We start from the raw sequence: 25171 nt of genomic DNA, 5'->3' as shown, positions 1-25171 counted from the left end.
ATAACACCAGTAGGCATTGCTCATCTCTGGCACTTCCAGAGCGCAGCCCCCGGCTGCAGGCTGCGGCACTCATCTCCGCTGTGGGAAGAGCTCCCCCAGCTGTGCAACCCCTTCATTGCTCCCCTCCACACGAACTGGGCTTTGCCATCACCCTTGTAAAGACCAACAGCCTGGCACTGGGTGGGCACATGGGCACCTCCGCTTACCCGGCTGTTTGTCTGACTGTCTCTGTCCTTCGTGTGAATTAAGGTATAAAGCATCGAGCTCAGTGAGGACTTTATGCCTGAAATTCAGGATGAGAGGCACACAGTGCTGGGGACGAATATTAGAAAAAAAATCTATTCTTCTGTTCATGTACATGTCTGCTAATATACCGCATGCCAAAAACCTCCAGTTTTTGCCTGCCTTTGTCTGGGCTTTGGCCATACCTTTATACTGGCAGGGAAATCTCTACCTCTGCAGCACAGGTCTATCTCTACTAACTGGCTTCTGCCACATGCAGCTTGATTTTTTTATTCTTTCATTTACTAACTTAACGAGCTGGGAAATCATTCCTGTGCTCTTCATGCAACTAGACAAGAAAGTGATTCTTTTGTAATTAGCTAATGCGTTTATTTATGTGTTTTTTAACATGTTACTGTTAATCAATTACCATTGAGGGAGTTAGTAAAACTGCTTTGTGGTGCTGTTATACATTTGTATCAGTTAAAACTGCTGTTTCTTTCCACTCAGGCATTTATTGTCATGTTAGTCTGACATGCTATAAAATGATGATTATGATGTGATATGTTGTAATATTTTCTTATGCCAAATTCCCATTGATTTCAGCAGGATTTTGGAAGAAATGCGGTGAGGTTGTAACTTCTGTATGGGAATGTCTGCTTTGGAGCAGTGGGCCAGTGAGTATATGGGAAGATTATTGTTTGAATAGTTCCTAACAGATCTTGAGTTGTTCCTAAAAGAGAGCAACAATGGACAATATTGCACACTCTATTGAATTATTTTCCTCATGAAGATAAATAATGGTTTGAGACTCTAGGCAATAGTGCAGTTTTGGTTTGTTTTAGTTTTAATTCATATTTTACTGTTCTATTCTTGCCTGGTGGCATTGAATGTCCTGCTCTGTTCTCGTTACTTCCGTGAAGAGCGGATATGAAACCAAAACCTAAGATTGTAATTTGACAGTCATTCACTGCTGCTCCTCTCAGCGTTATTCATCATTTCAATTATTATCCTTTCAAGAATGAAGCCTTAAAAGGCACTGCAGCAGTGGCAACAACAGCCAAAAGGCAAAAATGCCTGCCTGTAATACGAGGCAAGGAACAGTGCACAGGTTTGTCCTCCTCTCCTTGCAGGAGGAGGAAATACTCAACCCCTCATCCAAGCGCACAATGAACGTATGATGGTCTCATGTGGAGTAAACCTCAAAAAAGCATTTTGTTCTTGAATGTCGTCTTCTTTGGGGTTTACTCTGCTGCATTGCTGTTTATGCCATACATGACCTGTAAACATGGACTGAGCTGCTGCAAGTGGTACTTTCCTCTGAGAGGCTCAAAGACTCAGGAAAAACTGCACGTACTCCTGCTCTTTAAGACATTGTGATTTCTGAACCGGCTCTTTTCTGACAGATTAATAGCTTTGGATATATTAATTATTTTTTTAACTATTGATAAACTATCAGAGGAAAGAATGTGCTTTGGGCATTGTTGGGGTCCAGGAAGATCATAAGATTTGTTATAAAATAGAAGATACAGTTTTTACACCCTAATGTCTGAAACTGTATTATGCCAGAAATCCTCTTACTGATTTCAGTGGGTTGACTTGCCTGGCTTTCATGAAGGTGGCTTTATCTTAAGCTACATTGTCTGTACATTTCAATAGAGTTTAAAAGAGAAAAGTCTGAGAGAAGACAAAGAATTAAACAGTTGTGTCATTAAGCCTTCAACATTTGCAAATAGGGCTTTGGCGCAGTTTGACTTCCCAGCGGTAAGCACTTTGTTTGGTTTTGGTCATTTAGTTACTTATTAAACGCCTCATAAATCTTTTTCAATATTTCTCCTTTTATTAACTACTGTCCCAGAAACTGTATTTAATCCTTTCTCTCTTTTCCCATACTATAGCCCTGCAACAATCAAATTAAGTAAGTGGAAAGTGCAGTGATTTAATTATGAATCTGGAAAAAAAGTTTGCAGAACTTCCTTCTAACACACATAGAGTAATTTTCATGGCATAAGATGAACAGGTACCGAAACTGCCATTATATTGAGAGGTAACTGAACCTTTTCAGCTTAGGGAACCTTTTCAGCTTAGCTCCACGATCATTTTTGTTGGAGATAATCTATCATCTGAAAACCTTGCAAGTGGAAATTAGTACACAATAACCCGCCCACAGTCCAAAGCAGCTCTGTGGCTTTTATAAATATACTGAACAGGCTCCTGTGTGGAAATAAACAGGGCTTTTAACTGTTTCCCTTATGAGAATCGATGGGTTTATCTTTGCTACAGTGTCCACCCACAATTTTTTTCATTCAGACAATTAAACACCAATTTGCTGGGACAAAAGTGTAGATAAAAGTATTAGCTCATGCTTCAGTGATTCTTCATTAATAACTGCAGCTGGAATTGGTCTGTGAGGGATGTGACAAGCAAAGAGCTGACAGATGCTTCACATAGCAGTAACTATTGCTTTTCATAGAATCACAGAATCATAGAATCATTGAGGTTGAAAAAGACCCTTAAGATCATCGAGTCCAACCATTAACGCATCACTGCCAAGTCCACCACTAAACCATGTCCTCGAGCACCACGTCTACCCGGCTTTTAAATACCTCCAGGGATGGAGACTCAACCACTTCCCTGGGCAGCCTGTTCCAGGGCCTGACTACCCTTTCAGTGAAGAAGTTTTTCCTAATATCCAAACTAAACTTCCCCAGTGCAGCTTGAGGCTGTTTCCTCTCATCCTATCGCTTGTTACTAGGGAGAAGAGACTGACCCCCACCTCGCTACAACCTCCTTTCAGGTAGTTGTAGAGAGCAATAAGGTCTCCCCTCAGCCTCCTCTTCTCCAGGCTAAACAACTGCAGCTCCCTCAGCCGCTCCTCACCAGACTTGTGCTCTAGACCCTTCACCAGCTTCATTGCCCTTCTCTGGACACACTCTAGTACCTCGATGTCCTTCTTGTAGTGAGGGGCCCAAAATTGAACACAGTACTCAGGGTGCGGCCTCACCAGTGCCGAGTACAGGGGCACTATCACCTCCCTGGTCCTGCTGGCCATGCTATTCCTGATACAAGCCAGGATGCCATTGGCCGTCTTGGCCACCTGAGCACACTGCTGGCTCATGTTCAGGCAGCTGTCAGCCAACACCCCCAGGTCCTTTTCTGCCAGGCAGCTCTCCAGCCGCTCTTCCCCAAGCCTGTAGCATTGCACGGGATTGTTGTGACCGAAGTGCAGGACCCGGCACTTAGCCTTGTTGAATCTCATGCAGTTGGCCCTGGCCCAACGATCCAGCCTGTCCAGGTCCTTCTGTAGGGCCTTCCTACCCTCCAGCAGATTGACACTTCCACCCAACTTGGTGTCATCTGCAAACTTACTGAGGGTGCACTCAATCCCCTCATCCAGATCATCATTTGCCGTTCCAAATTTAGTTTGAACAAAGTCCTGTCATAAGGGGGCTCTAGTTAATGGTGTAACTCTCTCTTATTGTGAGATTTCTAACAAAAAAATAAGTGTTACTACATTAGTTTTGCTGTACTGAAGATGTACAGGTAAGGCAAGGTGATCCCAGTGAAACGTGATGCACTGTTGGACTTGTGCCAAGTTGGTTTATTCCTGCTCAGGACTTGGTACCTCACTCAATCCTGCAACTTTTGTCTGGCCTCTTGTCTGCAGGAACCGACACATGTGGGCCCATCCATGGCACAGGCTCGAGTCTTAGCAAGATGGATATCAGTGGACTCTTGAGTGGATTTCCTAGACAGTCCCTCCAGGGATGTGGGCATGGGGAAGCCACAGGCTGCAGCGTTATAGTGAAGTCAAGTACACAGGAGAACAAAACAAGTTTGCACATTTTTCTCCCTGTTGTATTTTGGCTCTCTTTCACAGCAGGCAAACTGCTTTGAAGCATCCCGTGTTAATGTTGTACCTATTTGCATGGCTCCCAGGTACCCTTGTTCACTCACTGCACAGTAAATCATGCTGCAGCAGAGCTTTCATAAAGGTGTCAGCTGATGCCCATTAGAGACCAGCCAGACGGTGAGGTACCATAATGCCTCAGCAGGAGCCACAGGAGCAGTATCTCTGGATGTACAACTAACTTGATATCTGCTTTGAAAAAGTCATGACCTAACTGTCTCAGTGTTAGATCTGAAAGTAATAAGCCCCAAAAATGCCACTACCTGGTGTTTCCCTTCATAACTGAGACATGCCTCTAACATGGCCATTAAATCAGTTGTATGTGAGACAAGCTAATTTTATCTGGGAATGACATGTAATTTCTTGGTGGGTTTTACTTTGCTATGATGCTGCAGCCCATGTCCATGTTACTCATCTGCTTCCAGAGGAGGGATCATAGCCACCTTCTGCAGCACCTTCTGCAGCCCACAGCAGCTGGGCTGAGTAACTTGCCTTCCTACAAGAGAGGCAAGGTAATAGCTTTGGAGCATCACCCTGCTAGTTTAATAAAGACATTTTACAGTTTTTATTCTGTGATCTACAGCAAACAGAAAAAAATCATACACATAATAAGTATAGAAATATTATATACTAGATATTTTAATTAAAAGTTTTATTTATGATATTTTAGTCCATTTGAAATCTTAAAAATAGCTCTAGGTTTAATGCTGGAAGGATTTTCTTTATCTACATATTAAGAGAAAAAGGAATATGGTTATTTTAACATTTTAAGTGCCTTCATGTCAAGTATAAACTGGAATCCTAGATTTTATTTTTTAATGAAACTTAATTCAGCCTAGTTAGGAAACCAATAACCATATTTCCTAATTCACTTTATTAAAGTAATAAACACAGCTATTCCAGGAAATGAAAACATTTCTGGATATGAAATACAGAGTTCTCTGAATAAGATATTCAAGTGTGGGTACCTGGCATTTAGCAAGGAAGCCTGTACATTTTGGTATAAAACAGAGTTCTTTATTTCTAAAGATGCTGGGAATCATCCGATCTCCCTGATGTCTGTGAATGTTGCAGATTCTTAACATTTTTGTGAACTCATCTGACTTCATTTGGATGTTTAAGATTAACTTAGATGTCTAATTTTAAGCACCAAGATATTCATGTGATTGTCTTAGGACCGGTTTTTTGAATATGAAGAGAGCTTCAGCTGCATTAAGCCTGAAATGACAGAACTGGAATTGATATTTAATAATGTACTAAACTCTTCAGAGGCTACAATGCAAGAATACCAAAGTACAATATAGTTATTAAGAGAGGCTATTAGTCAAATGCAGCAGAGTGTTTGTTATTCATCATGATCACTGAATTCCTAGAGTTTTAAGAAAGAGTAAAGTGGAAAATACAAAAATTGGTCTATTACCATCAAACTGGAATAGGAATGTCTAGGTTCTTTCTCAGCTGGCAAGGGCTCATGCAGTTTATGTTGAAGATTTTGCTTCTTTTGTCTCTTGAGTGGCAATCATGTTTTACCTAGTTGGGGGTCTCGGAGCTCAAAAGGAAAGGGTTAAGAAGTCCAGGGCTGGGGCTGGGGGAGCTTTGCAGCCCCAGCTGGTGGAGGCTTGTGGAAGACCCTGAAGGAACTGACCTTTCCCAGATCCCAGGAGTGGTGTCTGAAGGGAGATTTAGCTCCATATTGTTTTTTGAAATAGATTTTCCTCTACAATGCCTTTGTTAAAATAAATAGTATTTTAAAGAGGCTGTTTGGCTGCAGGTTATCCCAGAGGGAAGAGAAGTACAGGGATGGGCTGTAGCCTGTTGGCTTCAGGTAGCAGAGCAGGGACTGAAAGGAAGGATGGTCTGAGTCCCTGCAGACGCCTTGCACCAAATGAGCACTCGAGACCTGAGCCCAGGAGACAGATGCACTCCCTGACACAAGTGGAAATTGCTTGCTTACTCTATAAAACATAGGTCCTTAAATTGTAAGTGGAAAGGTTATAACTAAGCAAAACCTTTTTTACCTATGAAAATGTTTGTTTAGAAACATAGGCAGCTTTAACAACCTTTCTTTTAAATCAACGCACTGATATTAGAGATACATCATACAGCTATAGAGATATTAAGACAACATTTATAGATAAATATAGGCGTTTGAGCATTGATCCCAAATCAGCCAGTTCTTGATATTTCCTCCTTTCTTTTAGTCTTTCTGTCTTTCCAGTAATTCAGCCATCCTAGTCGATGAAGTTGCCCTTTCTTCTTTTATAGGCGCTTAACACAATTATTAAAAAATATTGAATTGTGATTAAAAGTGAGCTACGTAGGGGTGAACTCCTTGCTTATTGAAAAAGTTTGCATAAGGCTTGATGTTCAGCAGAGGTCACTTTCATTTACCATTTAATATTTTGAGAGAATAGCAGAAGATGAGAGACGTGATGTTTCCCACAAAAGCCATGTCTGCTGCTCCAGAGCCTTCCCTGGTGGTGCTGTTCCAGGTGGCTGATCTTTCACTTCTTGTCTCAAGAACTGGACTGGGCTTGACAACCTCCCATTCCCCAGGACTTACAGGAGATGCAGTTAATTAATCTTTTCTTTTTTCAAAGGTAATTACTCTGATTTGCAATTAAGGTTGGTTTTGGGGTTTTTTTGGTTTTTTGTTTTTTTTTTTTCCTCCCAAAGAGGCAGCATTTCACTCCATTGCACTATCACCAGCAGTTTCACACAAGTGCTTGGCAGAGTCCCTGAGCGGTCACACGCCCCTTGTGATGCAGGACAGGAGCTCCCAGGCCCTGGGCACCCTCTGAGCCCATCACACCCATCAGTTTCTAAGGAAGTTCTGAGTGCCCTGTTTTTTCTGTGTCTCGGATACCTCTATCACTTCCTGTTATGATTCTCTAAGAATATTGATTGATTTGCCTTAAAAAAGAGAGGAGGAAAAGGGAGTGAGCAGTTCTTGACACGAGGCAGCCAAATATGCACTGGCAATGCTGGGCAGCATGAGAAGCCTTTTCCATCTGCGTGGAGAAAAAAAATATTCAGCAGAGCTACAGAGAACATGATACAAGGAGACTACCAGTTATTTCCAGAGTCCTGTTACAAACCAGTATGTGTTTAGTGGCAATATACAGAATTTCAGCGACTTTCTATCACCCTCCAGGCAGAGTAGATCAGTTGAGTGTGCTTAAGAGGAGCACTCAGAGTAAAATGAGAGCAGAGGCAGTCACGAGAATCAGCCACTTGGAGAAATGCTTCTGAGATAGCTCCCATGAAAAATTATCACTTATCAGCAGCTGCTGAATGACACAGCACTGTTGCCAAAGCAGCAGTCTGCAGCACCTGCTCTCTGCATATTGCTTTTTTTGGCAGTGGGTTGGGAAGCATTGTGCCTGTCCCTGCAGCTCCCCAAAGCAGCATATCGCTGTATCAATTCCTTGATGCAGGGAAGAGATACGCTGCTCACAGGAGTGCCGCTTTCTCTTTGATTGCATTAGCCACAGAATATCATCTGAATCCATTTTTCGTAATCTGTGAGCTGTCTGTGTGCTGAGCTTTGGCTTTTAACCCAGAAACTTTTCAAAACCATACAGTAAGGTTACTCCTTGTTTGTATTTCAGTGCAGTGTTTACTGCAGTTTATGTTCTAAGAAACAGCATTAACATGCTGTAATACATTTGAATAAAAGTGTTTTATTTCCTGCTGGAATTTCATGCTGCTTGTGAATTTATGAATTGGATTTCCAAGGGATAGTGCTAAGCTCAAAGCAATTTTCAAAGGGGCAGGGAGAAAGTCATTAGCAACACTTTGAAAATAAATTCTTCCTGTTCTGCATCAGTGAGATTTGTGATCCCCTTTACATATATTTTGTTATGATTATTCATTGGTTATCTTCTTGGCACTATTAAAGTAATCTGGAAAAATATATTGCATATTATGAGTACCACTTTTATTATACTAGCCTCCTAAGTAGGAACACAGGAACACTGAAAGAGAAATAGGAGTGGGAAAAGATCTCCTGGGTTGGCACATCCTGTCTCCCGCTGGCACATCACATCATATAATTCCTTTCATAAATATAAGTAATCTAAAACTCTATGTTCTGTTGAATTTGAAAGGCAAATATTATTCTAGTGTGTCTAAAGATGATTAAAATAAGCCAATAATAAATGTAATTATTGTGAATTATAATAGATAACATGGAGATTTTATCCCTACCTTTGCCTTATTTTGAAGTTTTGGGAAGAAGAGTTGGTTTTGTTCTGTTTAGCTATCATTTGTTTCCCTGGGTGGGCTTTGTGAAGAAATTGAAATAACTTAGATCACTTTCTCTTGCACAGCCTCACACAAAAGCAAGGTTGTAACAACATGATGTCAGTGCGTATTATGGAGGAGCAGAGCAGTTAGGTGCTGGGTTGCTACTAGAAGTTGTGACATGTGGATCTCTAACTCTTCTTTGTGGCAGTTGGTTCGAGGCTCCTGCAGACACAGGTTCAGGACGTTGTACCTCCCACCTGAGCTCTTCCCAAACTGGCCTGCAGCCCAAGCCACCTAGCCCAGGCCCATCGCATGAAGAGTCAGCTGACTCCACAGCAGGGTGGAGCATTCAGTGTACAGCCCTGAAACGTGTATAGTGTGATCAGCAGGTCTTCAGAAATGGTTTGCGCTGAGATCCCCTCTTCCTGAGCTGTGCTTGCCAGCACGGATAGTAACCAGTGTGTCAGACAGTAAGAAGACGCCATGTCCCCTTGCTCCAGTAGCATCATCTTCAACCCTCATCTTACCATACAAGTGGAATCTCGTTTACTCCTGATGCCTGAGAAACAGACTTCTCACTACCACACAGAGTAAATAAGATTTGCTATTATATATTTCAAGTATGAGACTTATTTTAGGCTACAACAAGGATTTCATCTAAAAATATTTTCCAAAAAGGAGAGAGACACAGCTGAAAAAAACCCAAGTTAATTCCTCAGCGTCTCGCCTGCAGCATTCTCTTTCTTCCAGCAGAACCCGGTGGAATTTAACAGCAGAGTGTCTGAAGAGCTCTTTCAAATTACAGACAGAGCAAAATAGATCCTGTAGTGTTTTTTCCTAACTTGTTTTAGCTGTTTCTCTCTTTCCAGTTGAAAGTGCCTGAAGTGAGACTAATCAGCTATTCCTCTAGAGAAAAAAACAGGCGATGGGAAATAAAAATAATAAATCATGGCATTTTACTATAAAGAAACAGTATACATCGAGGGAGTGACTTTTACAATGTTATATTGCTATCTTCAACAATAGCAAGCTAATAGAACGAGAAGTTAATTCAAGTAGGTTGTTTCTAGCAAATTATCACACAAATACTGCCATGTCTACATGCACGTTATCTACTTCAAATTGAAGTTAGAAGTTAGGTTTTTTGAGCAATGGGCTTTATCTTTCCTGTTTCTTTCCTGTTTTCTGAACCTTAATTTAAGGGAGCTTATTTTTCTTATACAGAACTACACTGCAAGTGATGCAGTTTATTAATGAATAGGCATTTTTTTGCTATAGCAAATTAGAGATACCAGTAACATTAATTATCATTTTATTTTGGTGTGCACCAAAGCATTGGGTACACAACTATTGGAATAATTTTGCTCTGCTTTTTGTTCAGCTGCATATGTTTTAGATAGATAGTTTTCATATTATTTACTCCTGTGACCTAAATGAGAAGGCCGCTATCTCAAACACCATTGGTTTTTTGCTTACTTGCTGGAGGTCCTATCATTTCCTGTACGTTTGTGGATTTTTGTATCACAGTAGAACTCAGCATCTGGATGTTGTAGCAATGTTTAAGAGCAACACAGAGCTAACTAAAGGTGTGAGAAATCTGCAGTGTTGTATGGTTATGTTTGATACACAGCATCCAATCATAAAACTGAAAGATTGCTATAGTGCACAAATCTGAAAGGTAACATGAAGGCTAAATTCATTGTATCATCATACAATGTACACCATCTTTTAGCTTTTCGCAAACCAGATAAATCCTTCACAAACTGTCCCAAAATAGAAACAGCAATAGAATTCAGTGAAGCTGTCAGCAAGATTTCTTGAAGGAATTTCAACACATTTCTCTTCCAGGAAAATGTTTCTATAGCAAATGTTTCTACAGCAAAATTCAACTTTCCACTGCCTATTAAAAATTACTTGCAAATATATATATATATATATTTACATATAATTGTAGAAGAATCCTCAGAACAGCTTCCACTTAAAGAAGCCATGTCTGGATGATTCAAATGCAACTTCAGAAATTCAGAAGATTAAGAGTTACTGAAAATGTGAGTTAGATTAAAATTTTTCATGTAACATTAACTCCAGTTGTTGGTTAGCTTTTTAAAAATAAGTTTTTAAATAGCAAAATGCTCAAACACACATATAAGCACATGAATAATTCTGTTAGTTTCAATAAGGAAACTAATTAAGGATGCCCAAATCCAGAATTTAACAAGATGAAGCAGCAGTGATCATTACTGAAGTAGCATTACTTGAATGAGTTGCAAACATCTGACTGGTCACCCTCCACAAAACATGGAGGGAGACAGAAAATGCCAGGTGGAGATTAGCCCAAAATGAAGGATCCTTTTCTAGACTGCTCCAAGAAACAAGATTTGGTAAGTCATAGCTCTTAGGTGTACTTGAGGCCATGAGCATCTGAAAAAAAAAACACTGAAGCTGCAGCTCCACAGAAGACAAAGGGAAGTCAAATTTCTCTCTTCTCACCTTCCCAGGACACTGGGGTGCTCCATCCTGGAGGCTTCTTCCCTGGCACGTGAAATGGGCCACCACACTGAGGATTTCACAGCAGAGTGGGTCCAATGCAGGAGTTAATATCGCCTCAAGGCATGGTCCTTTACAAGGATTACTCTGCTAGCACTCTCCCCTTTACAAGGATTATTCTGCTAGCACTGTCCCTGCGTGCTGGCAAGCCTGTGAGTCAAAAAGTAATCGTGTTTATGGTATGTTTTGCTCGGAGACTTTGTACTGCCTGGCTTCAGAGTTTGTCAGGACCAAAGCAGCTGTTAATCGTACAGTGCAAATGCATCATTGTTCTTGATTAGGCACTTCTAATGTTGGAAGCACATTCAGACTCTTAATCTAAACAAATTCAGGTAAATTAAAGTGATGGAGGATTGTTAGAATATTTAAATGAAATGCAAGATAAATTTCCTTACTGGAAAGAAGAATCAAACAACTTCCTTTTGATAGCATTATGAACAATGTTTTAAGTTCCTTTTCCAGCAGCTACCTTTTAATTACAAACAGTTCAACTTAGTTTTCACATCAAAAACCATCTAGGATTGTTCTTGAATCTCATATTGAATCTCCCATTGGTGACAATGTTGCATTTTTACTGCTGCAGTTCTAACTTTAACTGTTTTAATAATTTCACTATTAACCTTGATATGAAAAGTGACAGAGGCCTTTAATAGTTTAATAACTCAGAGGAGTCCTGGCTTTTGAATGAAGTTCATAAATGTGGCTTAGAATTGATGTATGTTATCTTCAGATGAACACATGACATATCCTTGAAGGATAAGGAAAAGCAGCTTGAACAGAAAGATTCTCTGTAGAAGTAAAATTTTGCTTAGGATTGTTTACGTTATCACATCCCCAGATGCATTGGTTTTTAGAGCTGATATATTCTGACATGATACTGAATTATTTTGATATTCTACACTATCAGAGGGCACATGGCAAACTTCTGCCATTAGAAAAAAATGCATATATATACCTATGTGTGCGCATGTGTGTACATATGTGTGTACACTCAAAAGTCTCAGTAACGATGAAAGGACATTTTTCTGAGTATGCATTGATACACAGCTAAATTATGCAGCTTCTGTATTTCTTTGTTGAAGATGTTACTGCTGTTCGTCCCATGGCGCAGGCAGCATGTTCATCGTAGAGGCACTTCATTTTATGTGTCTCTCTCTTTGCTTTGTGACACAGGTGATTTTGTGCTGCTAACCAAACGCACATACTCTATGCAGCTTCCTCCCTTTGGCATTTTCTATCAGTAAAATGCTGCTGTTGTATGCCTTGCAGTCCAGCCGCTGCTTGCACTGAAGTCACGACATTCAGCCCCATTTGCATCTTCTCCATAGGTCACATAAGTTTTTCAGAATACAACTTTCTGGGCTATTTTTTATTGCCCTTATACTGATCATGTTTTTCTTTCTAGCCTTGTGTTTACGTTCTTTTTATATCTCATCTTTCAAGGCTCCTTCTGGTGTTAAGCCAGTTGATGGTTATAGCGTTTGAATAATAAATGTAATTTGTCCGTTCAAATAAAAAATTCCATTTCTATTTTTTCATGTTACTGTTCCTTTTCTTGTAAATCCTGACTACTTGCTCAGTCTAATGATCTTGATCTTTATAACTTTGTCAACAAATGGAATGGTCAAACAGCCTCTCACCATAATGCGTTTCTGCTCTGAAGAGAGCTGTGCTTTGTGCATATTTGCTTCCCACTTGGTTCAATTTGTTGCAGTGCACTCTCACTCTTTTAAAGTTTCAGTGCCATCTCCAGCACTACAACAAGTTGTTCTGCTTCCTCCCTCTTTTTTAATACACAATATATCAGAAAACAAATCACAATGGTAATGTACATACTGATGTTTTACTTGCTTTTTAACATTCTAGTAGGGGCCTATTTTCTTTTTCACTGACATCCTAACATCTTTAACCTTCATTTTCCAAAAGTTTCTGCTCCTTTTTAAGATGTACTGGTTTTGATTCAATCTGTGTTTTCAATCTCAAACTTTATTTTTATACCTATCTATCTATCTATCTATCTATCTATCTATCTATCTATCTCTCTGTATACACGCTTACATATACATGTGTTTGTATATAAATGTGTGTGTATACACAGGGAATTTCACAGCATTATGTTGGGGAAGTCCAAGAACAGACCAGCAAAGCTGAGTAAGGTCAGAAAATTGAATCCTTTGAGGAAGATCCTTGCAACTCTGCAAAGATACGGATGTAATTGGACCAATGAATGAGGCGGTCAGTTTGCAGGCTGTCTTTTCAGAAGACCCAGGAAGAGGTAAGCTGCTGCAGCGGTGACTAGCTGGGGCTCACCCTCCAACTTCATGGCTTTCTCTCTCTATCGAAGCTGAGTTCCTCCCCAGATCCTAAACTGTTTAGTTTGCATCTCTTTCTATGTCTTATACATATTCTCTCTTACATTGTACACATCCTATATTTTACACATCCTCTCCATTAAGGGGGTTCACTGCTGTGGTCAGCATCAGCAGTCCACACACACAAGACAATTTTCTGTCCCTTCAAGCAGGATTGTGCAATGTTTTGCAGCATGACTAGTACCCAGATGGGGATACTCTAATGTCTCACTCCATCACTGGCCATATTGCTTCGGTTATATATTTGCATCGGACTAGTAAAAACAAATAAGTTGGTAGAGAAATTATTCTCTTCTGCTGTCATTTCACTCTGTTTTATCCCAGCTAAGGGAGCAAAATTGTCAGCTTGCTGCTTGCAAGTGGCAACGTAAGGCTGTGATGCTGCCTAACAGAGTGCCGATAGAAAAAGCTGAGGTAGCCAATGAAGATTTTAGAGAAACAGGAGCCTGAGGACAGTAGTGTTTATTTTCCAGCCCTAAGAAAAGACAAATATATTATCGTATGGGTTGTAAAGGTTGATTAATGCCAGTACTCCACGTCCCCTCTCTGAAGTGCGCAGGAAAAGAGCCTGTGTAAGTCAATGGATGTTTTGCCACTGCCTTCCATGATTGTGCTCCAGATAAATGGTGATTCATGGAGCCACTTACATGGTAAATGTGAAAAATGAAAATGACCTATGCATTAACTTAATCATCATTCCATCCCTTCTCTAAGGCAAATAAAGTGCTAGATGGAGGCAGATGTTGTTGTAATTGAGGTCTTTTTTCTTATTTGAAGGGACCAATTTCTAAAGGTCATTGATGGAACTTGATGGAAATAAGCCTTTAAAGTGTGAATATTGATGGCTGAGAAAGTGAGTCTTCAGAAGGAAGACTGTGAAAAAAACCATAACTATTTTTAAAAAAATTATGGGTCAAAATCTTCTCTCACTCAGGGCACTATAAATCTGAAGTCATCTGAAGAAATCATTGACTTCAGTGTAAATGAGGGCACAGCCTTCCTCACTGGAATGAGCTTAAGATTTTCATCCTCATAGAGGAGAACAGAACAAAACAAAATTTACTGTGATTTTGCCACAGCCCTGATAGAAGCAGAGAGAAAAGATTATGACTGTCAGACATCCATAAGAAAGTTCCTTTTTTCTCTCCTCCTTGCATCTGCCTTCCTCTCACAACCCACCTGCGCTGTACCTGGCAGGGACTTGCCCTGGTGTGCTGGTGTGGCAGAGCCACCTCCGACTCTAAGCAATTCCCCCTGTGCTCAGGTGTGCAGGGGCTGCCCTCCTGCAGTGCATCCTACAAACATCCCACATGGGGAGAAAAGGGAGTTCCACAATTCTTAATTCCTTTCTATATTAGAAACCTCAATATTTTGTCCTTATAGTCCTAGAAAACAAGCTAAACAAATGATTGAAGAATTTATATACTCGCAAATGTGCAGACTGGAAAGGAGAGAGAGGATCTATAATTTTGTTTCAATTACTTTTTAATTACTGTATTGTCCTCTGACTGGGTTTGCTTTAATCCTTTTCTTTAATTCTCAGTCTTACGATGTAGCATTAGCAATCTTATATTTGTCTTAAGGAGTGCCTCTACCTTCTCTGTGCTTCACTCAGAAAATAGTTATTGCAATATGGATTGGTTTAAGGTAATTTTGGAAGTTCAGAAACATATATAGACAGTAGGCAGAGGTGAGCTTTTGTTTTAATTCTGAGGATAAGTTATATCTAAATATATTTTTTATGCTTTAAATTTATTGAAAATACATATCCCAAATTAGGTATGCTGTTTGTTATTCAAATAACATTTTTACATAAGAGCAATTCCGCCACCAAAATAATAGTGATCTGTAGTTATATACATATTTATTATATGCTTCTATTGTTTCTATTCAGCATTTAGAATATATCAATATATTTTATTTGCACATTGTTCATAGTTATTTATATAAATCACATTTAGATTTATAAACATAAAAATAATATCCTTAGCAAAAACCTACACAGATTTTTAGAGCAGTTTATGGCTACTAGAAACTTTTGAAGGATGTCATTTATAATACTTTTCTGACACAACCTTAGCTGTCATAGCACAAACAGTCCTATGAAAATTCATCTCCTTTGGACAGCTGGTATGGTGTGATACCTAGCAGATAAAAGAAATCAAGGAGAAGAACCAGGATAGCCTCGAATACAGGAGTGAGATAAAAAAACATCACAAGTAACAGTCTCTCTCTTAGCCAAAAAAAAAAAAAAAAAAAGAGGTCAAATAAGTTCATCCTCCTGAGAATAACATAGCTCAAATACGCAGCTGCTCTCCAGGCAAAAAGAAGATAAATTTACCAACGTCCTAGGAAAAAAGTATGGATCAATGATGAGAGTTATGCTGCATGATAGCTAACTGTACTATCATAGGAATGGAGAGCAGAGCAATAGAGATGTTTTGAGTAGGAAAATCAGGGAGAAGCTGGCAGGAGAAGGGATTGTCACCGTAAGGAGGAGTGACAGCTGGGAGGATGCTAGCTACTGTTTGGCATGCCTGAGAAATGCAGGAACCAAATTAACTAGGCAGAGAGACATATACAAAAGAACAAGATTGCTGAAGAAAAGTGTGGCAGGGATTAAAGAGATCATCCAGTAAGCAAAATAAATGCAGATGAAATTCAAAATATAGATAATATCTAAAAGGTACATTTACCTCACAAGGCAGATTGCTCTGCAGGTCAGACTTAGAATAACTCCTGGGGCTTTGTAAGGCAGAAAATCTAGAATTAGTTTTAACCAGTTTATGGGAACTCCTCAAAGACAAACATAGGTAGTTGTTGTTTTCAATAATATTTACTACAGGACACTGTAGTAAAACTCTGGTTTGATTCTTGGAGGAACTGTATTCTTATAGTTTTTCAAATAGTTGTAATAAACAACGCCAAGCCTTTATATAATGCAGCAGTAGCTAGCAAAGACCAGTTTTTTATTAGCATTCCAGTGTTCCCCCCACTACCGTAGTATCTACACTGTGCACAGCTACTAATTCCATTTGTATTAGTACTACGCAAGAAACTATGCAATGCAAAAGTAATGATTGTGTCAGGTTTTTTGCAAGTTAAAAAGTTGCAGGGTAAACTTTAGGTAAACCTAAAAAAATGTTCCCACGTAACAACTGCTTTGCAGAAATTCACTTTTCATAAACATAAATGCCATTTTAAATTTAAATAGCCTTTTGTAGTAAGAGAAAAGAATAAATATTGATTACATAATTTACAAAATGAGGCTATTTTGGAAGACTTTTACATCTCAGTAACTACCTGCAGAAGAATGGTGGCCTTTTAGTAGTCTGTACTGGATAGACTTATATTTTTTTCTCAGCCCTGTAAAAGCTAGATTTTGAAAAACATGTAGTGCCTTACAGTAGCTTTAAGCGCTTCTGAATACTTGGCCATCAGTAAATATTAAGGCATATTAATACAATCTGCTAGGTTAACTTGCTGTGGTGAGATTTTTAGTCCAAGCAAGGTGGGCAGTACACAATTTCCACAAGGATTTGAGGTCTCTATCTTGCTTTTATTTTTTCTCTGGAGTAATTCCTGAAATCTTTCTCTATAGGTTTGAAAAATCTGTTCAGTCAAGTTTTCCCAAAGCTACATAGAGGATTATTTTTTGATGCCTATAAGTTTATGTTTTCTAAGTTGGACACCAGCTGTTGCAATAAAATGAGGACGTTTATTTGGCGATGCCTAAGGATTTCCTGGTTTCAGTTAATATTTTCAGAATGAATACCTGCTGGAAAAAACTAACTGACTTCTGCAAAAGGGTTCGTAAATATCCCCTCTTTACTACATTGATCAAGTTTTCACACAGAATCTGATCCAAGAGCACTCTCAAAATCCCTGCACTTTCACAGTTCTTAGGAAATTTGATTTTGATTACTAAAAGTATTTTTTTTTTGCCTATTTATGTGCAGAAATTCTTCTATTTTGTAGGTGGTGATGTGTTTTTCAAGCTTGCCTGACAAATATGAGAGTCATAACAGAACATTAGACTCAAGGATAGATTTAGCAGCATCATAATTTTAATCTGGTCATGGTTTAAGACTTGCCATTGCTTCAAAAAATAAGCAATATTTGACCTGATCTTTCTGTCCAAATGAGATTCCTTTTGAGTCATGATTTTGGTATATAATCACCTAAATTTGAACTAAATTCACTCAGCATACTGCTAACATAACAGTTAGTGGAGAAGCAAGTACCAGCAGCTGGCAAACATTAGTTCATTTAGTACATTACTAAAACTATTTTTCAGGCACCCGTACATATTGGCAATATGGTTTTGCTATAGTTCTGAATATTTCTGTTTGAATTAAGACAACTCAGCCCACACATAGGACTTGGGATAGAAGTGCCTGTGTTATTACTCAAGTGATATCTGCAGTTTGAACAGACTTTGTATCCCTAAAGCCAATGAAGCATGATTTGTCTTGATTGTTATTATCGGGCTTTATTGCTGGACATTTTCCACTGACACATTTATATAAATGCAAATAGAAAAATGTAAAATGTTTAACCTTCTATTCAAGGCTTGTGATTCACTTAGCATGTGCGAAAATCCAGAGGGTTGTCCATTACATCCTCAACTCTTCCAAATTTCCCTGCCTGTCCTTCACACCTAAGCCATCTGTTTGTCATTTCTTGGCGCTCCCCGTACCTCTTTCACAAACGAACCATCTGCTCAGAGCCTTTAAACTTCTATTTACAATACATACTCTTTTATCTATTTTACAACTCTTTGCATATGTCAAAATTTTAATTACATAGTCACATATTAGGATGTCATCGGCTCAGGGGGCTTTTTCTAACAAACAACAGTATCTGTGATGGGCTAGAAGGCATTTAAAATGTGTTTTACGGCTCGCTGATATATGGTATTTATGAAGAGTGCAACAAATTTTGAAGTGAAGAAGCAGATGATGCATGAAGTCAATAATTGTTCCAAGACACCTCCAAGTGATTGATGTCTACATAATTCCATAAATGCTATTGCTTTATTAAAATACAATAACAATATTAATTTGTATGAAAATTCATTTTGGCTAACAGCTAATGCATTTAAATTTCATATAATCTAATGCAGTCCTATCCTGTTAGGTTGGGGAAAAAAAGAGGTTTCTTTCCAGAAATTTACTAGATATAAAATATGAGAAGGTATGAATGATTTTTATAAATGCTATAAATATGATCAAGATATCCACCTCCGAAAGAAGGAAGGCAAAAATTGACATTGCTAAACAAAAAACAACTAAGAAAATTAAAAAGTACCAGTTATTACAAGTATTGTACATACATACGTAATGCACACATACAAACAAAGCCTTTCCTCCATTCAGATGGAGTTTCATCCAAACAGATGAGACACTTTCCATTCAATGTTTTACATTCATACAATAAGGAATGTTCTCTGTTCTTTCAGGATGGGTTTGCTCAGTTGATATCATTTTAGGATACTACCTATTTTGCATGGTGATCAAGAGTGGAGGGAATTTTAATAAGACCAGGTTCTAGAGGAGAAAGAAGCAGCAGGACCATGTCTCTTGCACATGGTCCACAAAACAAAAGAAAGAGGAATTACTGAGCATTAGTGGAATGACATTCTCTTTTGCTGGACTTCAAGGGTTTTGCCTGCATCTATCTTTTCTGCCCCTTAAGGTGTGAGGGTTGGTCAACTTTTCTGTAAAATGGGAGGCTATATCAGCGATGAAATCTAATAATACATGGAAAGCACATTGGTAGGGAAGTGTTGTTATCTTTGACTTTAAAAAAACCCAAACAAAACCAATCTTGAGAGAGATACAAACAGGTTCAGCACTATCAGAGGAAGGGCTCCCACTGAAGCACAGGTGAGATGAGTCTGGTTGCACCAGAGCTGATCCTGAATTGAAGGGGTGACTTGGAAATCACCCTGGCTCAGTTGTGATGTCTACCATTAGCTTTTTACAGACCTAGGATTTGCTATAGAAACCTCTGCTCCTGCATCTGCTTGCAGGGAGGACTAAGAGCTGCACAGAAGTCCTATAGAGTAGATCCCAATCAAAACAACATTAAGTACAGAAACACTTCCCAGTGTCTAAATGAAAAGCCTTGGAAATGGCTTAATTTACTGTAAGTACAATTCTAGGAAATAGTCGTTGAAATTCAGCTGCTTAGGGCAACTCCATCTCAAACTGAGCACAGAATCACTCCAAACCACTTGACGGTAAATTGATCTGTGAATGTATTGCAGGTGGCTGCTCCACAGCAGACATACATACATGCGTGTCTGAAGACCAACAGAAGACCAGCTGGTGGGAGGCAGGATCGTAAAGACGGCTTTTCCACAAATGCCACGGACACAATACTAGAAGTAAGCCATTTCCCAAATAAACCTGATTCAGAGCTTAAATAACCCCATCCTTAGGACTCCATGGCTGATTGCTAGACTGGCACATACAGCTGTAGTGTAGCACCACAGACCATTTTGTATGTATGTCATTTGCTTCAGGATGTCTGGGAGACAGGATCCTGTAGAGAGAGAGTCAACAGCACTATTAAATCCCGTCAGGGAAAGTGCATCTCTTCCCTTTTGTTTCCATTTTTTCCCTTGGCACTTCGTTAAACACAAAGACTTTCCATGGTACCATACACCTTAGTATTTCTGAGAGCAGGGGTAGTTTTGCTGCAAGGAAGTGAGATAAATCAAGCATATTGATACTTCCTTGCCTCCATCTAGTTCTGCACACAGAGTGATGGGGTTTTTTTTGTGAAATTTTATTAGCTTGACTAGAGTGAGCAGCTGTCCTAAGTCTAAAATTACACAGAATATTGGAGCAATTCCAAAAGAGCTATTCTAGGCGTACAAATGGAGGAGACAATCCCACCTTTCTTTGTAATTGATTAAGGTAAATAACGAAAGCCTGAAACAACTTGAAAGGAGCCCCTTCCCTTTTAATTGTGCCTCTTTTTTAATAGTGTAGCTTTTGAAATCACCATCATAACACTGATAGAAATTTTAATATCTCCATCTAATGCTATTGTGTACATACCTGCAGTGATGGCTTCTTTACAGGAATTAAGGAATCCAAGTTCCTCATAATATTTAAAAAAGAAATTCTTTACAAGATTGGCTATCATTATCCCTCAATTTACCAACTGATTTTCTGTTACCTAACTAGGGCTGCACAAATTAATAACAGATTTAAGTCATCTTCGGGCATTGTCATTCCTCTTCTCCACCTCTTCAAACAGTGTGGATTATACTCATAAAGCAGGTCAATACTACCTGATCTAATATCCTGTTTTCAGTTGCTTTCAAATCCTCAAATTTAATCGTGCAGACTGAATGATCAGCTACATTTTTTTTTGAGAAATTTAAATTTTTTAAAAAAGGCATTCATTTTGGAAACAGGTTTAAGGAACAAGATACCATATTCTTTACATAAAAGTTCTTATAAATTTTCAGCTGAAATGCTTTAATGTTTTTTTGGTTTAAATAAGTGATGTGGAACGCCTTTTCTGTTCTTCATAAGTTGATAAAGAATAGTAGACAACAAAATGAATTTCTTTCAATATGGAATTGTCTAGGTTACAGATCCAAATACAGAAAACTCATTAGATAATAACTCTTCCTGTGGTGTCAACATCAGTTACCTCAGTGCTTTTTGTACTGTTTCTGTACCAGCAAAAGAAGGGTTTAGAATTGATTATCTATATTTTCTCACCAAAGATGACACAAAAATACGATCTTCTGTGATATATCTGTTCTTTTTTCACTGCGTATATGCAATGAATTCATACATATTTTATGAAAACCTTTCACCAAAAGCTCTTGCAATCCTATAAAAATGCCTGCTTGTTGTGCTTTTGAGATGCAGGAAGATTGATATTTGGAAAAATGATGGACTTTTTAAAAATAACTTTGTATTCTCTGACCTGCTTCACTAATGCACGCTGCTGTAAAACCAGAGTGGGTGGAAAGTGCAATTCTCAGAGAAGAAAAGGTGGAGGCGTGTCCTGCAGCTTCATGGCACTGAGCATGACCGCTCAGCCAAGTACTCCTGTTGCTGGAGCTGTCTCCTCCTCTACCAACCTGCTAAGCCTGGTGAGAGAATGCATCAGCCCCATCTGCCTAAGAACAAAGAATAAATCTGTGCTTTAAAAGTGTCTGTCTCTTGCTTTCTGATTATTTCTATCATAATTTAATCATTTTCCTGCTTTCTAGCACTCTGTGATCAGAGGGAGGCACTTACACCATTTGTTATTAATGTTTTTTCCATCCATTATAGTTGCTATAATAGCTCCATCATCAACAGGCTTGAAGTATGAACAATTAGATCATGATTTTCTTTAAGCATGTACCAGACATCACAAAAATCCAGCTGTGTGAACAAAGTAAAGAATTGTCTTTGAGAGTAAATGCTGTTTGCAATCTTACAATTTACAGACTAAAAATTAAATGACTATTTTTATCCTCCCTTTTCTGCCAGACACTAACTAAATTTGTCAAAGTAAGCACGCTTAGGATTAAAGTTTTATTAATTTTTTTTTTTTTTTAAAGCAAACTTAAAATATGGCACATAAAGTTTTCATAGCTGCCTTAGACTGCAGAAGACTTCCTGGCCCAGATTCCAACTCCTGCTGCCTGCAGTTCACCTGCTGAGAGCTCCTCATCCCAATCACAATGACAGTCTTCAATCCACAGCAGCTACTTGGCTCACAGCTTGGGCAACCAAACTGTAGTGCAGAGGGGTTCTTAAACGAAGGAAAAGTGTGAGACATGGAGACTGAGAGAAACACCTATGAGAAATAATATCACCCAGTAGTAGGCATCACCCACAGGTTAATGGGAATGGTCGTCAGCCTGGGAGCAGGTCACAGTCATGAAGGAAAGTTGATTTTTTCAGCGTTCACTCTGAAAGGCTTCTGTCAGGTTATTTTATTCTATAGTATTGTTTTTATTCCTAGGTTTGAGAGATGACTTAAGGCCTTTTTTCTGTGTTGAATTTCCATTAGCTTTGTCTTTCATTTCTGTGAGTTGTCTTCCATTGCCTTCTTAGCATTTACCATATGCAAATCCATGGTTCTGAGATGAGAGGAAAAGCAGAAATATTTTAGGAACTGCCATTTTAACAAGTTCCCTTGATAAACTGCTTTCCATGAGTTTCTAATCCCGTTCTCCTGAATTCAAGAGAGTGTCATGGTCTTCAGTTAACTAGACTGAACCATGCACAAATTTTCAACTTTTTTTTAACTTTTTTAAAACTTTTTATTTAACCTTTTTTTAAACTTTTTCCAAATAGCTCATTGGTGTTCACTACCTGAAATGTTCATTGGGTTACCAGTAGAGGCTTAGAGACCTAGTTTTGTAATGTAAAATTCAATAGCTTTTGTAATATTTTCATTTACTTATAATTACATAGTGAAGGGATAGTATTTTAATGGTAACTTTTTACCTATGTTACAGGAGATGAAGGAGGAGGTCCTGAAGTCTTGTATTATGTACTTCAGTGAGTATAGCTGAATTCCTGAAACTTCTATAAGGTCAGTGAAATTAATTGTGTGGGAACTGTAGCCATAACTGCTAAGAGGTCCAAGAACAACTATTGTTAAGAGAAAAAGAATTCGTTTATGGTGTTATTTGATAAAGATAGGAGTGAGTAATTTTAATGAAATCCAGATAGATACACCAATTTACAGCATCTGCTAAAACGTCAGCTCCACCTATAGAAAAGGCTGTTGTATGGCTCTTACATACGCATATTGAGCAGACATCCAAAACATCAGCACTTGCAGTAGTTGCTCTAGTTCAGAAAGTTTACATACCTATAAAGAGGTACAAACAAGAAGCAGATTAAAGAGGACTGCAGGGGATTACCGAGTCCTATACAACTTCATGTAGATGAATTTTTAACAACAGGAGCAAATAACTACTAGAAGGTATATTATTATGTAAAGTATGAAAACAGAATTTACATGTCTTCTTCCTGAAGCAGTCAGGGTTTTTCATATTTCTGTTGCTAATTGAAAATAAGATAAAATAAAACACATAGTCTGCTCAGTAGCATCTCAAGCCTCAAATAACTTAGTCTCACAAGTGCTGAGTATAATCTACGGTGCCAGCTATGCTGGGCAGGGTAAGGAGTTTTCCATAAAATGATCCCCAATCTCAATTAAAAACTCTGCATTTACCTCTTAGTTTATCTGAAACTGAAGAAGGCTGCTCTCTCTCGCAGTCAAAACATGTCATATGCATATTCTCACACAGAAAGCAGTAGAGGCTCTAAAGCCTATCTTAGAGCGTGTTTGATTTCCTGGCTGCCTTATTTGTTTACAACAATGCTCTTAAAATTGTCTCTACCATCTGTGTGGTTTCTAGTTGTTTGAATGAGAATGAGATATTAAAATGCCATCCAGATGTCTAGATGCATATCAGCATTAACATATTATGCAAATTGTCACAGGGATAGGGTTTTTTCTTCTTAAACAAAACAATATTTTTAGATGGAATGGAACGAAATAAATCTGTGAAGGATGACAAGCAAAAAAATGCACTGAGCATATTCAGCTGAACTTTTCAATCACTTTTTATGAAAAGGTTAGATACAAAGTGTCCTTAGTTGTTTTTTACTGTAAATCTATAGAAGGACAATTGGATAAAAACATAATCTTAAAAAAAATGCACAAAAAGCAATGAAGCACCACTAAGCCTGAAGATCTCATAAAATGAATTCAACAAAGTGAAATATAAAAGTTGCCTCTGTATTTATCTCTTGAGAACGGAACTTCATGAACAATAATAACAAATATCTGTTGGCTACTGAACATCTAATTTAAAGAAACCTTTGGCTCTGACTCTACAGATGTTTACACTTGGAGATAAATCCACAGAATCAACAGTGCAAGATCATACCTTAGCCTTTATTGTTCTCAAAAAAAAAAAAAGAACTGGGATCAGAAAATTAAAAGATAAATATCTTTAACTGAGGTTGATTTTTTTCTGAGACCTCGATTCTTACAACTAAAAATAAACATGATGTCTCTTGAATCTCTCCTTAAAGTCTAGTGTATTAAAAAAAAATAATAATTAGTACTGGAACATTGCAACAAACCCCCTGAAAATTATTTTTGGATCACTGTTGGTGTCAAGAGCAAAGCGTGGAAGATGGCCCCAGCTAGTAGGTTCTGCAGGGAGGCTGGGTACCGATGCAGGGAATGAGCTGTGAATAGGAGGAAGAAGAGATTCTATCACTCAACAGGCAAATTTCCATGGCTTTTACAATTGGAAGGGAAATTGTAATTGGAACAACTGGAAAATTGTTTGATCTCTCTATCTCATGGAATTTCACTCAGCTACCATGCATTAAAGCCTACCAACTTGCATTTGGGTGAAAAGATAGCAGGGCAATGCATGCCTATGCTTGGGTTTTCCTTCATAGTTTCATCAGCAATGCAGGCATGAGACATTTCCTTTTTGTCTTTGGTGATATATATTCCCCTCACAAATTTTAGCGTTCAGATTTGTGAACCAAAGGTTACATTTTCCTTAAAAATGTGTTGCATATAGAACTGCTTTTCACTTAATTATTGTTAAAATCAGTATGTGTGTGCAGCAGCACCACTTTTATGGTAACTTGAGTGATATTTTTCCAAGAGAAATAAACCAACAATAATTCTCTCCGAATACAGCTCCTGACAGTCATGGTCCAGAAGCTGTCCAGATGACCTCTTCAGCTTGAAAATAACATGAATTAGTTGCATACTGGTTCAATCAAAATACTCAAACCTGAATATTTACAGCTTTCCACCAAAGTTTTGAGTTTTCCACGCATTCCAGTTTGAAATTCTATGC

This window comes from Platalea leucorodia (genome assembly GCF_965183815.1).
Source record: "Platalea leucorodia genome assembly, chromosome: 9".
Classification (NCBI taxonomy): Eukaryota; Metazoa; Chordata; class Aves; order Pelecaniformes; family Threskiornithidae; genus Platalea; species Platalea leucorodia.
Note: the sequence above shows the minus strand (reverse complement) of the source record.